Source organism: Artemia sp. Qi Xiang Cuo, chromosome 11 (genome assembly GCF_049724085.1).
Source record: "Artemia sp. Qi Xiang Cuo chromosome 11, ASM4972408v1, whole genome shotgun sequence".
NCBI lineage: Eukaryota > Metazoa > Arthropoda > Branchiopoda > Anostraca > Artemiidae > Artemia > Artemia sp. Qi Xiang Cuo.
In genome coordinates, this window is record NC_142804.1 from 28551438 (window position 1) to 28570610 (window position 19173).

General features: G+C 36.3%; 1 protein-coding gene across 5 annotated transcripts in view; it reads left to right on the forward strand.

The window, feature by feature from the left end:
- The window catches only part of Atac2 (Ada2a-containing complex component 2), a 224564-nt gene that overhangs the window by 86084 nt on the left and 119307 nt on the right, over nt 1-19173 (forward strand). The window contains exon 1 of one of the 5 annotated variants that reach the window (XM_089096662.1): nt 12049-12565. The exons of 3 other annotated variants lie outside the window; for them this stretch is intronic. The gene's annotated coding sequence lies outside the window, so the exon portion shown is untranslated. Of the gene's footprint in view, nt 1-12048; nt 12566-19173 lie in introns of those variants that run through there. One more of the 5 variants, XM_089096660.1, reaches the window with a different exon arrangement.

Sequence of the window (19173 nt, forward strand, 5' to 3'; positions counted from 1 at the left end):
TTCTTCCTCAATGTGTGTTCTGAGTGGAGTTCCTCAGGGAAGTGTCTTTGGTCCTACACTATTTAAAATCTTGATCAAAGATGCTCCTTGCATTATCAACAGTAAATCAACTCTTTATGCAGATGATCTGAAGTTTCTTGGACCAGCTTTGTCCTGTGAAGATCATACCCTGCTACAAACTAATCTTCAAACTGAACTGAGCTATTCTTCAAACTAAGAAACTGAGCGGACAATAACAACTATGCTGCATAAAGCAACTATGAATTACATGGGGAACCTACTTATAGCTGGTGATTTTAACTTCCCTGACCTTATATGGAAAGAGGGATACCTGTATATACCTGTACTTACAAGCAGAAGCACAAATCTATTCACAGGGTGCCTTCACAACCTTAATCTCTACCAGATTGTTGAACAAGCTACTAGAGGCCAACTTTTCCAGAGATCAACTCTACTGGACCTAGTGTTCTTATAGGATAAAGACCAGCTTCAGAACATAAATTACTTACCCCCTCTAGGAAAAAGTGATCATTTAATCCTAGAAGTGATTCTGTCATTTTGTAAGATAAAAATGATTACATAAAGAAACTTATGTAGATTACAGGGCAATCATGTAGATTATCAGAAAGAGCTGAAAGGTGTAGTTTGGTCACTTTTACTTCAAGGAGACGTCAACCAACAATGGGCTAACCTAAAGGACAAGCTACTTACACTTTGAAAAAAGCAAACATCAGTAAAACTCACGCCAAAGCCCAAAACACTGCCTTTCATGACCCCCAAAATATGCAAGGAAAGAAACAGGAAGGGACGGCACTGGAGAAAGTACAATAAAGGAGGGAAAGAAGAACACTACCAAAAGTTTGCAAAAGCTTGAAACAAACTAAGAAGCCTAACTAAACAACTTTATGTAAGTTACAAGTCCAAGCTAGCTGATGATAGTAAGAATAACCCAAAGAAGTCCTGGAAGTATTATCTAGTAAGGACCATAGCAGACGGTCAGTAAAAGCACTCAGTACGGATGATGGCAAGGAAGTGACCAACTTGAAGGACATTGCAGAACTCCTCAACAGGCAGTCAAGGAGACGTCAACCAACAATGGGCTAACCTAAAGGACAAGCTACTTACACTTTGAAAAAAGCACACATCAGTAAAACTCACGCCAAAGCCCAAAACACTGCCTTTCATGACCCCCGAGATATGCAAGGAAAGAAACAGGAAGGGACGGTGCTGGAGGAAGTACAATAAAGGAGGGAAAGAAGAACACTACCAAAAGTTTGCAAAAGCTTGAAAAAACTAAGAAGCCTAGCTAAACAACTTTATGCAAGTTACAAGTCCAAGCTAGCTGATGATAGTAAGAATAACCCGAAGAAGTTCTGGAAGTATGTTTCTAGTAAGGACCAAAGCAGACGATCAGTAAAATCACTCAGTACAGATGATAGCAAGGAAGTGACCAACTTGAAGGACATTGCCGAAATCCTCAACAGGCAGTTTGTGTCAGCTTTCACCAATGAACCAGATGGCTCATAGCCCATCATACTACATCCCTAACCCAATGCCACCTATTCTACTCTCCCCCCTGTCATCCAAAAGCGACTTGAAGTGCTAGACGTTAACAAGTCCGCCGGTCCTGATAATTTGTACCCAAGACTATTGAAGGAGCTTGCCAAAGAAGTTGCACAACCACTATGCAATATATTCCAACTGTCACTTGATTCCAAAAAGGTACCCATAGACTGGCAGCTGACCCATGTCATCCCATTACTCAAGAAAGGTGACCACATCAAAGCCAAAAACTATAGACCCATCAGTCTGACCTCAGCAGTGGCGAAAACCATTGAGCAGATTGTGAATGATGAGATTCTGACACAACTCCATACCAATAATATATTTTTCCCCGACCAGCACGGTTTTCAGCCAGGAAAATCAGCTCAGACAAATCTCCTTGAAAAATACGGCATCATAATAGATCACCTGGAGAAAGAAATCCCAGTGGACCTGGTTTTACTAGACCTAGCCAACGTTTTCGACAAGGTACTACACAACCGTCTCAGATTGAAACTTTCAGCAGCAGGTACCCATGCGGACATGATCAATTGGGTCATGCACTTTTTGACTGGTTGGACTCAGCAGGTTCAACTCTTCACAGCTAATGGTGACAAGGTTTTTCTCCAAACCCTGTGATGTGGTAAGCAGAGTTCCCCAAGGTACTGTTTTGGGTCCTACCCTATTCCTCATATACATCAACGATATGGTGAACGGAACAGAAAACAAGTTCACTCTCAATGCCGCCGACTCCAAGCTTTTCGGACCTGCAAATCAACAAAGTCTACAGTGTGACCTTCGTAACATCCAAACATGGGCATAAGATTGGCTTCTCGAATTCAATACATTGAAGTGCAGTGTCCTTCACTTTTGGAGCAACAAACCCCGTCACCAGTACAACATATTCAATCCCAATTCACTGGCTGACTTAGTACTAAAGACAAGTCCCAAAGAGATCTAGGAGTGCTGATAGATGAACAATTGAAATTCCTCAGCCACTGGCAACAAGCAGTTTCAAAAGCAAATTCAAGCCTTGGTCTCCTCAACTGCACAATAACCAGCCATTCCCGTACATTTTTTCTAAGGCTATAGTTAGGCCTGTTTTGGATTTTGGTACATGTCTCACCTCCCCTTCCTATAAGAATGATACCAGTCTAATCGAAGGAGTTCAGAGGCATGCCATGAAGTGCATAGTGGGCCTACAAGATCTCCCATAGAGCAAGAGCCTGGAACGCATGCAGCTGCCAACACTCGTCTTCAGACGCCGCCGTTGTGATATGATGCAGACCTGAAAGTATAAGGCACAACCAAATGACCCCCCTTTTACAAAACATTTAAGTCAACACCACATAAGAGGACAGTCACAAAAGCTGTCAAAACGTTCTGTCAATGCACGAACGCGGCAACACTTCTTCTCTGAGCGTGTTGTCAACGATTGAAATAGCCTTCAAGCTGAAACGGCGACTGCACCCACGGCTGCGTCCTTCAAGTCCAGACTGGACAAAGAATGGAATGACAAGCAATGGAAATATGAGTTGGACTGTCTGTCCCACTCAATTACCGACTGATGCCAACTTCATCATAATGAGTGTCTTGCTAGGAGGCTGATGCCGCTTTGGGCTTAAATTGAATCTCTCCTGCAGATCTCTGTTATGGCGTGTCACTGGGCCCTAACACAGTGACGAAATTTTGCCATCATTGACCTGGAGCACAACAGATCCTGTATGGACCTTAATTGCTCCAAAGTGCAAATTAAGGTAATCAACTGCTGGTTCAATGGACTGAGGCCTGGCTTCTTGAATTCAATGCTGCCAAGTGCCATATCATTCACTTTGGCAAACTGAATCCTTGCTGCTCTTATTTTTTCTTAGGCCACCCACTCTCCTCTGTAAATAAAGCCTTTAAGTTATTGAGGGCTAATATTCTCCCAGCATTATTCCCTACTGTTGGTACCAATTCAAGAACTAGAGGTCATCACCTGAAACTTGTCAAACAGTTTACAATTTCTATAGTCCATACTCAATTCTTCTCAACATGCATTGTCAATAATTGGAACAAACTATCTAATGAAACAGTTACTGCTGAATCCATTGATGTTTTTAAACAAAGGCTAGATACTGAGTGGTCTTCCAAAGACTGTTAACTCAATTGGGATGCTACTGAAGATTGAACAGCACCTGGTCACCAGTGAAACTGCATACAACTAGTCATCATTCCAGAGCTCTGCAAGGAGAAATCCTTAGATTGCTCCTAGCTGCAATTTAAGGTAATTAGATTGCATCTCAGAAGCAGGATTTGCAAAAAAAAAAATTAAAAAGTTTCCATTAAAAAAGTGGCTTTCCTCTTATAATCATCAACATATCACTGAAGATTCTAGATGATGGTGATTGATCATTATCACCATCTATTTACATACTTCCAGCACCTCTTTAGGCAACTTTGCATGGACACAATGATAGATGACTCAACTGATTCAGTGTGGGATTACAGAGAGATTGTTGCAACATTTCTTGCTCTCTTATGAGCACATCAGAATTTATCACCCTTAACCAACAAATAATGTCTCCAAGGTTTATTTTTCATGGATGTTGTATCCAGGACAGTTTTTGGCTGGCTCTTATGTCTTTTTACACTCTCTCTAACATAATACCTTGGACTAAACTTATTCACAGTATTGTAAATAAATTAAAATGCTGTGATTACATACATGAAAGAGTGGTGAAACTTACCAGCCATATCAATAGAATGCAAAAACTCCATAAATTCATCATACCTACCTCTAGAATGGTCATAAAACAATTTTGACTTAGTATTTAACAGGATATTCACATTAGCACATAAAGACAATACCATGTGATCACTTGTACCAAAGTGGGCAAAAATTGAAGACTATCTAGGTCAGTTGTATGGTCAGTTATAATAAGGTCTAAAATAGGTGGATGTAATCCAATCCTGGACCTAGTAGATTCAGTAACATTTTGATGAAGGAAACACTCCTTCAGTGTTTGAACTAACTTTTGCCAAAAACTCATATCAGACCATGTTTTACTATGTGATAAATAATCAATACCCAGAGCATTAAGTCATCAACAACCAAACTTTTCAATAATAACAAGGAAAAATAAGTAAGGTAACTGAGTAGGCTCTCACCTTTAAAGAACTATCAACACTCTTTGAAGAGCTATGATAAATGAGAACAAAAAGATTTTGAGAGAAACTTGAATGTTTGAAACTCTAAAATAACTACTTATTGATCTTGATTCTTAAACTCAAAATCAACTTCTTTATATTTAAAATCCAGAGAAAAACAAATGTAGACACAGATTCCTTGTCCATAATTTGAATTATATATTACATCCTAACCACTTAATTGCTGAAAATGAACAAAGGGATCAATTTAGTTTCTTGGTAGAACTTCAGTTAGAGCAATTATATATGGTTTTTGGCTTTTTAATGCCTTTAGCTCTTCCTGAGATGATGCACAAACATTTTTTTGACAATATAGATGTTCATAACATCTTTTTACTTAGTTCAACATCCCCCTTGGCATGTCCTGTAAGTTTTAACTTGTTATCCTTAGCTGTTCCTGAGATATTGCAGATAAGCCCTTTTTGACAACCTTGATACATATAGTGTCTTTTGATTTAGTTCAGTGGTCCTCTAAAATACTCTTTGAAAGTTTCAGCTGGATACCCTTAGCCCTTTCTGAATTGATATCCTTTGCCATTCCTAAGGCAATGCAGATACACTCTTTTGATAACCTAGATTCAAATAGGGTCTTTAGATTTAGTTCAACATGCTTAAATGATTTGTTTTTAATGTCTTCTGATTTAGTTTACACCATCCCCCCTCAACATTCCTTGAGAGATTTTACCTAATGCCTTTAACCATTCTTGAGATATTGCAGATATGCCCTTCTGACACCCTGGATGCATATAGTTCCTTTTGGACAAGTTTAGTATCCCCCTCCACCTTCCCTTTAAGTTTTACGTTAATACCCTGGGCTGTTCCTGAAATACTGCAGAAATACTATTTTGCTACTCTGGAATCACAGTGTCTTTTGATTTGTTCAACTTTCCCAGAACTTTCACTTTGATACCCTTAGCCTTTTTGGACACATCTAGGATCAAACTTTCCCCACATTCCTGATAATAAATCATATATGTAAACAACAGGGAAATTGCACTATTTACAATCATTTCTTCAGGGACTGGGGGTTATTTCGATCCTGGAGACATAGTTATTAGACATTTTGACTACCTGGTATTTTGAACAAAGTGGCTATCTCTAAATTTTTTATCACTGCTGAAGGGGGGTGGGTTCAAATTTTCTACAACAGCTCCTTCAGCATTCCTTGAAAGTTTCACCTTAGTACCCTTAGCAGTAAATGTAGCAGTGGTATTAATAGCTGTAGCATGTACATAGTGCCTTTTGACTAGTACAACAGCCCCCTCAACATGTCCTGAATGCTTTCACTTAATACCCTAAGTGGTTCCTGAGATATTGCTGTTTCTTTTTTTTTTTTGACAACCTGGATGCTCAGAGGCACAGTTATTGGATCTTTCAACTATTCTGAACAAATTGGCTATCTCAAAATTTGGTTTGGGTGCTTTTGGTGGAAGGGCAGCAAAAACAGGGGCCTGGGAGGGAAGCTGATTGCCCTCTAATCACTTTTGACTCTTTTTCTACGGGAGGCTCAACACCACCTTATCTTGCTGGACATGCAATTTAAGGTAATTTAAGCTGCCGATTGTAGTACCAGATGGAGAGCAGAGGCTTCAGTATGAATACAGATTATGGTTTAAAAAGCACACTAGAACTGTCAATTTCCAATGAAATGAGCCTCCTCTAAAGTTTCTATAGTAACTCCTATACAAAGTGACTTAATGAAAAGTTGACAGAAAAATCAGTAATGCATAGAGCCCACTTCACAGTTTACTTAGGTAGCACTATTGTGGTGGTGATACACAGCTCATCTTCTTTGGTATTAGAAATTAAAAATCAAAAATATACCATGTGGTATTCTTTCTATGTAAAATAATCATTTCCCCTGCAATTTGTACCCCCCCCCCCCGTCTGTAAATGGACTGGATGTGACCCAAGACTAATTTTACTAGAAAAACAAGGGGTTGGCACCATTTCTGCTTTAGGCTAAAACAGAAACAGTAAAAAACAACATTTAGAAAAACAGAACAGAAACAGAGAAAGAAAAAACAGAACGCTGTTTCTTTTTTTCCGTTTTTTTACCTAGTGGATCAGAATTACTTTTTCCTGATCTTTGTCTCTTGCTCAAGAAGACTGGAACTGTCTCCTCATTTGCCCTGATAACTTTTGCTGCTATGCAGGCAGTGCTCATATTTTTAGCATTTTGACTTGACGAGTTCATCTGCAATCTAGTTGTGTTGAGAAAAAAAAACAAGCTGTCTTCTTTACCTGGAGTCCATGATGTATTTTGGTTAGTCTCTGTCTTAATAGGAAGGATGTCAATTGGGAAAGACTTCAATTGGAATTGAGATAATTTTTCTGTGCTTCTCTGCTAGGAAATGAACTGCTGGAGAAGAAAGGAGACTGCCTGACGAGCTGAATGTCTGTTTATATTGCTCATATTTTCATAAATTGCTTAGTAAAAAAGCCAGCTCTTTGAAGAGTGGCATATCAAACCTAGGACTGAAAACAAAAACATTTCCTGGGCTGAATAACCAACAACTCCTTCAAGCCATTGACTGACTCAGTCATAGCACTACTATCCAGTGTCTGACAAATCAACTGAATTCCTTTAACCATCAATGCAACTTTACTTGCAGAATCATAATTATACCCACTAGCTATCATTGTTGCCTGTTTAAACACGCAAAGAACAATAATAACAGCTTCCACAGTGGACCCTTCATTGCAGTGAAGTGAAGTGAAGTTCGAGCTCTCTGATTTTAGCGCCACGAATGTTTCGGTTTAAGAAGTTATGCAATGGCTCTTTCTGGGTACAATACATTTCTATCATGGTAAAGGTGCTGTTCCATTGGACATTCATATCCTTTGTGATGGATGGACTAAGATTATATGTCTTGCAGATAGCTTCAAAATGATCATTGGATTTGGAAGATGGTTCCAGGATTCTAACCAGCTGTCGTATTTTTATCAGTGCTTCTCCCAATGCCAATACTTCAGTGGAGACTCCTCTTTGTCTTGGTACCGAGTTCTCACTTTTGCTGTCAAGGTCTGGATTGTTTAATTCAAAGCTAGTATCAACATCATTAATACAGTCTGTATATCCAGTTTCTTCAGTGTCATTGTCTCCAACAATTAGGTTAGGAATGTCATCTTATTCAGCAGTATATCTATATGGCCTACTCTCTTTATAGGAACAACTGTGTATGTATTTATGTATCTATTGTTTTTTTTTTTTAAATTGGAACCCTGGGATTTTCTGGCCTGAAATTTTTTTTTAGATAAGTCATGGGTTTGAGAAAATTCGTTTTAAGTCTTAATTTTGGCAAAAAATTCATGTAAGTGACACCATATTTATATACATTTCAAGAGCATAAATTACATCTCCCCCCCCCCCGTCCTCAGGAGTGGTATTAGTATCTATGAGTCATGCAAAATTATATAAGATGACAAATGACGCTGAACATCTAAAGTAAAATGCATGGAACAAGAAACAGCAAAAATAACATTGAATTGTAAAGGAAATGTTGCACACCAAAAACTGTTGTTAGAACACAAAGCAAAATTACAATCGAATGAAGGACCATGTCAGGGGAGTCTTTTGGGAAGGGCAAGGGGGGGGGCAGTTGCCCCTCCAATAATGTGGAGAAAAAATTATTATATAGCCCATGCTCCTTGAATATCCGGATATGAACCCATCTTTCTCCCCCCCCCCCCATAAAAATACTGTAGATTCGCCCCTGGACCGTGTTAGTCTAGCGTGCGTGAGTCTGTGAAGGATGAATGGGAAGAAGGAATTGAGTTTATGCCAGAGTTTTTTAATTCAATTGAAATTGTTTATTTGACACCTCATGACTTAAAACTAAGGAATAACGCGATAACTATTAATTAGAAACTAAAATAATTACCTCATCTTAAATTTATCTGATTGCAAGCTTCTTTTTCCTTGATATAAATTTTCTGAACTAAGAAAATTCACCCTGTGTGCTTGGCTTATGTTTTGATTTGAGACTGTCAAGAATCCAGAGCTTAAAATAGGTAAAATACAGCATAAAATGTAAAAAGTAAGTAGACAAGTAGCTTTAAAAATTTGGAAGTGGAATAGTTGAAAATTAATTATTCTTGTTGCTTAATAAATAGATTCGTGTTGTGGGAAGTTAGTTACATTAATATTATTTGTAGAGCCACTGTTGTGTATATAAGTAAGCTGCTTACCTCTATTGCTAACACATCTCTCATCTGATAATCCTGCTAAAAGAATATTTGGTATTTTACTACGTAAAGTGGGGTTACACTGAAAATCTCTATAGATTAGAAAATAACTCTTGCCTGTTTTATAAAAGACTGCTTAAATGTATCTTCACTTTGGCATAGCATTACTCAGAATGATTGTTATTCAGTTATATTGGAAGATATACAAGGATGAGGAAAAAGTTAGTTGGACAAGCTAATCCCACAGATGTGTAGAAGCTGCATGGGTCATACAGACCACAGGAGCTCTTATTGTCAACTATAACAGTAATATCATCTGTGCATAAGTTGTTGTTTTGTTTTATGCATAAGAATTGACTTGCACAGATAAGACTGGAGCAGAGTAAAATTGTCCTTAGTAAGCATGTGCTCTTACATCAGAGTAGATTCTACTTCGATAATCTCTGTAGGTAATGCCATAAGAAGCATGTGCTGCCAATTTTTTTTGTCAACATCCTAGTAAGGAACAAACCACTCTGTCATAACTTTTGCCCAAGCAACTTTTTGAAGTAATTGATGTGTTATTGTTTGATTTATCAACTGTCTGATAATAACGTAAACCATGATAATACATTGTTTACAAACAGTTACTACAGTAATGTGGATACGGGCTCTCCTCTGGTGATGGACGATCAACCTCCAACTCACTTTGTAGTAACATTCCCAGAGAAAGAAGGCAGTATATCCCTTTTCCTTGTAGGGAATTTGATAGAATATTCTCCATGCACCAGAATGTTAACATTTTTAAAATTCCTCTAATCATTTTGATTCTCATCACTTTGTAGTAAACAATCCAAAAACCCATCTTGCTTGCTTGTAAGTTACAATAATAATGATTTCTTAAGTTATAAGGTGTAACGGAATGCTTAAAAACTAAAATAAAAAAGTAATTATTTAAATATTTTCAGGTATTTTTCTAATTTCAAATCAAAAACTAGAACTGTTGCTGAGACACTATCAGTCAAATATGGCACCATACCTTAGAGAAGCAACTTTCCAAAAGATGCTTGTGTTATATTACTTTGTACTTTGTAACTTCCAATGGTGTGCTTTTGTTTTTGATCCTACACCATTTTTGAAGGGTTTAGAAATGGCAATTTTTATCACTAGATAGTTTTTTCTTAAACGCGTTTTTAAAATTTTCGGTGACTATGATTTTGTAGTTTTGGTGGCTGTAGTTTTTTTTTTTTTTTTTTTTTTTTTTTTTTTTTTTTTTGTAGTTAGCAGTTTGCAGCTATTGCTGCAACTATGATGTATATCATATGTCACCCGCAGAAAAAAGCTTTTGGCTTTTTTTTAGCAAGAGCTTAGTAAAGAACAAATTCACATTGTCATCACTTGTACCCAAGCCACTCTTTAAAGTAAATCTCCAGTTACTACGGGCTATAGTTCGTTTTTTATTATATCTGATTTACTTGAACTTTGATCATCCTTCTTCAGGAGAGAGTCCGTCCCATGGTCATGTTTAGCGTTGTATATAGTAATGCTTGACGAGATACATTTTCTAAAAGATAATTATAAACAGGAAGAAGCCTATGAAATTTTAAGAGACGAACCTCAGAGAACCAGGCAGCTAAGTAAGTCAAATATGGCACCATACCCCAGAAAAGTAACTTCGAAAGATGCTTGTATTATATTAACTTTATATTACTATATGCTGTGGTTTGTTCTTTAAAAAGTTTCAGTTATCTTTGCAACAATGATGCTGATTACACTTACATAATTCCCATTTATAATGAACCATACCAATCCTTTACAAATCATTAAAAAGAAATGCCAGGTATTTTTATGGTTTTGATTCAAAAGGTAGAATTGTTGCTAAAATACTAAACATTTTTACATTTTATATAATAATTGTAAAGATTTTGAACTGAGGTTGATTTTTGTGTAGCATTATTTCAGTTCAATTATTATAGGCAGCGCGCTAGCGCTGCGTAAGTAAAGAACAATGTGGGCACAATGTGTTTTTTTTTCTCCATACCCGGGCACTTCGTATCGAAGGGGTTGTCGTAGAAACTTCGAAAAGTGCTCATTCAATTAGAATTGGAGTTGCCAGTGCCCTTTTTAATAGTCCAAATTGATTGGAGGGTAACTAGCCCCCCCACGCCCATCATTCCCCCAAACACATCCAATTAAAATTTTGAGATAGCCATTTTGTTCAGCGTAGTTGATTTCCTGATAGAAAATAACATTTTGAGGAGGACACTCCCCCACAACCCTCAGGGCAAGGGTTTTAAGTTATGCCCTGAGGGCATATAAGATCAATGTTGACACAATGTACAGTTTAATATTATTTTTCTTTAAAGCAGGGCACTTCATATAGAAGGGGTTGTCGTAGAGACTTCAAAAGGGGTTCATTCGATTGGAAATCGAGAATTCTAGTACCCTTTTTAATAGTCGAGTGATTTGAGGACAACTCGCCCCCCCCCCCCCCTCACGCCAATCATTCCCCCAAACACATCCAATCGAAATTTTGAGATAGCCATTTTGTTCAGCGTAGTTGATTTCCTGATAGAAAATAACATTTTGAGGAGGACACTCCCCCACAACCCTCAGGGCAAGGGTTTTAAGTTATGCCCTGAGGGCATATAAGATCAATGTTGACACAATGTACAGTTTAATGTTATTTTTCTTTAAAGCAGGGCACTTCATATAGAAGGGGTTGTCGTAGAGACTTCAAAAGGGGTTCATTCGATTGGAAATCGAGAGTTCTAGTACCCTTTTTAATAGTCGAGTGATTGGAGGGCAACTAGCCCCCCCCCCTCACGCCAACCATTCCCCCACACAGATCTAATCAAAATTGTGAGCTAGACATTTCGTTCAGCTTAATTGATTTCTGTATTGAAATCAAGTTTTGAGGAGGACACTACCCTAAAACCCTCAGGGCACGGGTTGTAATTTATGACTTGGGGGTATATAAGGTTTTTATAAAAGGTGTTGTCGTATAAATTTCATTCGATTGAAAATTCAAAGCGCTAGTGGCCTTTTTAATAGTCGAAAGTGATTGGAGGACAACTAGTCCCCTCCCCCCACGCCCATCACTCCCCCAAACACATCCAATCAAAATTGTGAGATAGCCGTAACCATCAATGCAACTTTACTTGCAGAATCATAATTATACCCACTAGCTATCACTGTTGCCTGTTTAAACACGCAAAGAACAATAATAACAGCTTCCACAGTGGACCCTTCATTGCAGTGAAGTGAAGTGAAGTTTGAGCTCTCTGATTTTAGTGCCATGAATATTTCAGTTTAAGAAGTTGTGCAATGGCTCTTTCTGGGTACAATACATTTCTATCATGGTAAGGGGGCTGTTCCATTGAACATTAATATCCTTTGTGATGGATGGAATAAGATTATATGTCTTGAAGATAGCTTCAAAATGATCATTGGATTTGGAAGATGGTTCCAGGATTCTAACCAGCTGTCGTATTTTTACCAGTGCTTCTCCCAATGCCAATACTTCAGTGGAGACTCCTCTTTGTCTTGGTACCGAGTTCTCACTTTTGCTGTCAAGGTCTGGATTGTTTAATTCAAAGCTAGTATCAACATCATTAATACAGTCTGTATATCCAGTTTCTTCAGTGTCATTGTCTCCAACAATTAGGTTAGGAATGTCATCTTATTCAGCAGTATATCTATATGGCCTACTCTCTTTATAGGAACAACTGTGTATGTATTTATGTATCTATTGTTTTTTTTGAAAATTGGAACCCTGGGATTTTCTGGCCTGAAATTTTTTTTTTAGATATCCCCCCCCCCCGTCCTCAGGAGTGGTATTAGTATTATGAGGCATGCAAAATTACGCAAGGTGACAAATTACCCTAAACAGCTAAAGAAAAAGGCATGGAACAAGAAACAGCATAAATAACATTGAACTGCAAAGGAAAACGTTGCACAGCAAAAACTGTTGTTAGAACACAAAGCAAAATTACAATCAAATGAAGGACCATGTCAGGGGCGTCGTTTGGGACAGGCAAGGGGGGGCAGTTGCCCCTCCAATAATGTGGAGAAAAAATTATTATATAGCCCATGCTCCTTGAATATCCGGATATGAACCCATCTTTCTCCCCCCCCCCCCCCAATAAAAATACTGTAGATTCGCCTCTGGACCGTGTTAGTCTAGCGTGCGTGAGTCTGTGAAGGATGAATGGGAAGAAGGAATTGAGTTTATGCCAGAGTTTTTTAATTCAATTAAAATTGCTTATTTGACACCTGATGACTTAAAACTAAAGAATAATGTGATAATTAATAATTAGAGAATCAAATAATTACCTCATATTAAATTTCTCTGATTGCAAGCTTCTTTTCCCTGATTTAAATTTTCTGAACTAAGAAAATTCACCCTGTGTGCTTGGCTTATGTTTTGATTTGAGACTGTCAAGAATCCAGAGCTTAAAATAGGTAAAATACAGCATAAAATGTAAAAAGTAAGTAGACAAGTAGCTTTAAAAATTTGGAAGTGGAATAGTTGAAAATTAATTATTCTTGTTGCTTAATAAATAGATTCGTGTTGTGGGAAGTTAGTTACATTAATATTATTTGTAGAGCCACTGTTGTGTATATAAGTAAGCTGCTTAACTTTATTGCTAACACAATTATTTAATTATTAAATTATTATAATTATTAAAATATTTTCAGGTATTTTTCTAATTTCAAATCAAAAACTAGAACTTTTGCTGAGACACTATCAGTCAAGTATGGCACCATACCTTAGAGAAGCAACTTTCCAAAAGATGCTTGTGTTATATTACTTTGTACTTTGTAACTTCCAATGGTGTGCTTTTGTTTTGATCCCACACCATTTTTGAAGGATTTAGAAATGGCAAATTTTCTCACTAGATAGTTTTTTCTTAAACGCGTTTTTAAAATTTTCGGTGACTATGATTTTGTAGTTTTGGTGGCTGTAGTTTTTTTTTTTTTTTTTTTTTGTAGTTAGTAGTTTGCAGCTATTGCTGCAACTATGATGTATATCATATGTCACCCGCAGAAAAAAGCTTTTCCTTTTTTTTAGCAAGAGCTTAGTAAAGAACAAATTCACATTGTCATCACTTGTACCCAAGCCACTCTTTAAAGTAAATCTCCAGTTACTACGGGCTATAGTTCGTTTTTTATTATATGTGTGTAAGTTTTTGTTTGTGTGTGTAAGTTTTTGTGTGTGTATAAGTTTTTGACTGTGTATGTAAGTTTTTGAGGGTGCGTTAGTTTTTGTGTGTGTTTATGTTTTTTTTTTTTTTTAATTGTTTTTGTGTGTATTTGTGTGTGTTTTTGTGTTAGATTTTTTTTGTGTGTGTGTTTGTTTGTGTTTTTTTTTTTGTGTTTATTTGTGTTTAAGTTTGTTTTTGTTTGTATTTTTTTGTGTGTCTTTAATTTTTTTTGTGTGTTTTTGTTTGTTGTTATGTGTGATTGTGTGTGTGTGTAAGTTTTTGTGTGTGTAAGTTTGTGTGTGTGTATAACTTTGTGTGTGTGTGTAACTTTGTGTGTGTGTGTAGGTTTTTGTGTGTGTGTAAGTTTTGGTGTGTGTGTTTGTTTTTTTGTGTGTGTTATTTTTTTTTTTTTTGTAAGTGTTTGTGTTTGTTTTTAAGTTTTTTTGTGTGTGTGTAAGTTTTTTTGTGTGTGTATTTTTTTGTTTGTGTGTAAAATTTTGTTTATTTGTTTGTTTTTGTGTGTGTATGTTTTGGTGGTTTTGTTTTTTTGTTTGTGTGTTTTAGTGTGTGTGTGTTTGTATGTTTTTTTGTGTTTGTAATTTTTTTTGTGTGTTTAAGTTTTTGTGTGTGTGTAAGTTTTTTTTTGTGTGTAAGTTTTTTTGTTTATTTAATTTTTTGTGTGTGTGTAAGTTTTTGTGTGTGTGTGTGTGTGTGTTTGTGTGTTTTTTATTTTATTCTTTTATAACCCATTCTTCATAATTGGCCTTAAAAAAGAAGAAAAAATAGTTTGTTTTTCATGAAAAAAAAATATTGAAAGAGAACCTTCAGTCATCATAAATAGTATGCACAAGAATATGTTTAAAAACTTAAATCAAAAGTGTCATTCTATTTTTCTGATATGATTTATAAATATAAAAATACTTGAAAAAAAAAGTTAAAAAAAATCTCAGAAAAAAAGTAAAAAAAATGGTCACTACAAACATAATTTTTCTAATAGTAAAAGTCGCGACACACATATCTATATCATTCTCATTTTGAAGTTGGAAAATATTAAATGTGATTTTATTATGTTTTAAGTATGTTTCATGAAATTCTACGAGATGTAAAAAAAAAGTTGGGGGTGTTGATGGGTGGGAGGAGGGGGGTCGGGTTGGAGGGAGGGTGGAGGGATAGGGTTGAAGGATAGGGGTAGGACTTGGGGCTCAAGCATCAGAAGATATTGACTGTCTAGTATGCATCTAAAAATCCCTCGTGGTATACATATTCTCACGATGATGCCATAAAAATGCCCCGAAACAGGTCACTTTTAACACCTATCAAAAATCCAATTGATAAATCGAATGTGCTTGACCTTGTTCCAGTTCAATGGAATGAACTTGTTACGATATTGTGACGCTTAACATCAGTTGGGCAATGTCCCAGAAATAATACATTGGATGTATTTCTAAAATCATAATACGTTCAATGGCTTGTTGGTTCAGTCGATTAACGTGTCATTATTTTTACCTTAGGAAATACCGGGTCTCACGTTCAATTACTACATAAAACACAAATTTCATAAAAATTAATAGGAAGATACTTAGAATGTAAAAAATTGTATCATTGGAAAAGTAAAATATCATCATTAGAGTACAAAAAAATTACATCAATAAAAAAAACTATTAAAATAAATAATCCATATATTCATATAAATGTCAGAGTGAATGAATCACCAATCCATGAAAACACGCACGACTTTTAACAGAAACATCACGCACTTTGAACAGAGATTAGCACGAATTTTTCATGGTAGTTGAATCCGATCATTGCACTGTCTGCTTGTATGATGGGATACACTCTGCTACCTTATATTATAGCTTCATTGGCTACCTGTCTGCTTGTAAGCATTGTAGCTATATGGGGGGACTGTCCGCTCTCTATCATTACATCTTCTTATATTTCTGAATGTAATTTTTCCCTTTGTCCTTATGCGTTTTTCGGTACAACCTCGCAGAGAATTTAATTTTTTCATTATAGCTTTTGTCACCCCAGTATCTACCCATTATTCTGGTAGCAACTTTTTTCTTATGTTTGGTTCGGTAATCTATATCGTTATCCTACCATTCTTTACTCTTTTGTTTGGCTGTCTCAATTTTCGCATGTCTATAAACTACATCATTATAATAACGCTGTTTGTCACTATCATTTATTACTTCTCGATACGCCTGGTCGGTTGAATACCTTTGCTTTTTTCTTTTCAAGATGCTATCTCTGTTTTTTTGGTAGTACTGTTTTTTTTAACTTGCGTGTAGCTTGCTTGATTGAAACCATTATGTAACCATTAGTTGAATGTTTTTATGTCACGTATCAAATGTCAAGAACCTAACAAAAAATTAAACTAATTTTTAAATTTTCAGGTATTTTTCTAGTCTAAATTAAAAGATTAAAACTATTGTTCAGACACAATAAATATTTTTGCAGTTTATAACTTTAGCGATTCTGAACTAAAAACGAAAATAAAATAAAAATAATTTTTTTCAATTTTGACGTCACGTCGCTAATAAAGTCATATATGGTTATTAGTACACAATAGGTTTTAGATATTACGTCATGTCACTTATTACGTCATATATGGTTATTAGTAGATAATCGGTAAAATATTCGGTCTTTATTATAATTTAAAATGATCCATTGAACAACTCTCTACGATGCTCCAATGCTAAGCTATCTATGGAATATAAAGTTTAAAATACAACCTTACCACGAACTGTTTGATTGCTTCAAAAACAAAAATCAAATGTCTTTGAAAAGACAGCAGTATAGAAAGACATCAAAAATACAGTTTTTAGTGGAAAAATTTATCCGGTTTTAATTTGTTTTAGTTACAAAAGATTTTTAACCCAATTAATTTCCTTTAAAATTAACCATTGAACAACTTTCTACGATGTTCCAGTGCAAAGCTATCTCTGGATAACAAGAAAGAAAAAAATATCCCGTTTAGGCAGAATGTTGTAGTAGCTGCCACTTTTCTTGATTGTCACAAGCCAATATATTTCCCTTGCTGTTCAAGCCAAATGACAGAAAGTTTCCTCTACAGGGGTTTCGGACAAGGCAGTTCTAATGGTGTACTTTTTGTTTTGATCTGACTCATTTTTTAGGAGCTATGGGTTTTTACATTTCTTAACATTGGACGTGATCGTCTCTTACTAGGTTGCTAGCTACCGCTGCAACCCGAGAATGTTGCAGTAGCTGCCACTTTTCTTGATTTTCAAGCCAATATATTTCCCTTGCTGTTCAAGCCAAGGGACAGAAAGTTTCCTATACAGGGGTTTCGGACAAGGCGGTTCTAATGGTGTACTTTTTGTTTTGACTTGACTCTTTTTTTTAGGAGTTAGAGGTTTTTATATTTCTTAACATTGGATGTGATCGTCTCTTACTTGGTTGCTAGCTACCGCTGCAACCTGGATGATCGTCTCTTACTAGATTGCCAGCTATTGCTGCAACCCTGATTAGTGACTCTAGATACACTCCATATGGGCCTAATTTGAATATTGTATAGGGCCGGAAAAATACAGCTGCAACCCTGATTACAAACAGGAAAAAGCCTACGGCCTTTTCTTCTTTGAAATAGTAAGAGACGAGCAACCCGGATTGACAACCCAGATTTAGGAGTTATGGGTTTTTATATTTCTTAACATTAGACGTGATCATCTCTTACTAGGTTACTAGCTACCGCTGCAACCTGGTTGCCTATGCAAGTTAGTATAGGCAAGAGTTCGTTCTTTATTGTAATTCGTAAGAAAAATGATTCTATTTTAAAAATAATTTGTTTTATAAATACAAAAGGTTTTTAACCCCATTAATTTCCTTTAAAATGAGCCATTAAACAACTCTCTACGATGTTCCAGTGCCAAGCTATCTGAGGAATTACTAATCTATGCTATAATTAAGTAGCGTATAAAATTTAGTATAGGCAAGAGGTCGTTCTTTATTATAACACAGGAAAAAGCCTACGGCTTTTTCTTCTTTTAAATAGTAAGAGACGAGTCTCAAATAATCAAGTAGTCAGCTAATTCCAAAGGTATGCAATTTTTGTTATTCCAATGATCGTTTTTTATTGTAACTAGGTTTCAGCCATCTCTACAGCCATGATACTATTGGGAATTACATAATCCATATTTATGTTTCAGTTAACATGGGCTAGGTGTCGTTCTTTATTGTAATAATGTTCATCATTACCATACCGTTCCTTGATCTTTTGTTTGGCTGTCTCAATTTTTGCATGTCTATAATCTTCATCATTGTGATAACACATCTTGCTGTTTTCTTTTGCTCTCTCAATTATTACTTCGCGATACGCCTGGTCGGTTGAATACCTTTGTTTTGCTCTCTCAATTATTACTTCTCGATACACCTGGTCGGTTGAATACCTTTGCTTTTTTCTTTTCAAGTTACTATCTCTGTTGTTTGTGTAGTACTCTTTCTTCAACTTGCGTATAGCCTGCTTTGATCTAACCATTATTCTAATCAAGAATGAGAGAATTTTCAGTTTTGACTTTCCTTATATACTAATTATGACGTCACTCTATTCACGTCATAGCTCTAATATAAAACTATGATGACGTTCATTATTTATCTAGTAGGGTTTCAGACAAGGTATTTCTAATGATGTACTTTTGTTTTGATCTGACTCTATTTTTAGGAGTTTTGGGTTTTTATATTTCTTAGCATTGGACTGATCGTCTATTACTAGGTTGCTAGCTACTGCTGCAACCCAAATTCACATATATATTTATTTATGAGAGGCAGCCTGGCCGAGTGGTCCAAGGCACTGGTGTTAGCCACCAGTCTCTTCAGAGGCGTGGGTTCAATTCTTACCGCTGGTATACGATTATGTTTGAAAGACTGCAGTGTGAAAAGACATCAAAATGCAGTTTTTGGAGTGGTCCAAGGCACTCGTGTTACCCACCAGTCTCTTCGGAGGCGTGGGTTCAAATCTTACCGCTGGTATACGATTATGTTTGAAAGACTACAGTGTGAAAAGACATCAAAAATGCAGTTTTTGGTGGAAAAATTTATTCTCTTTTAG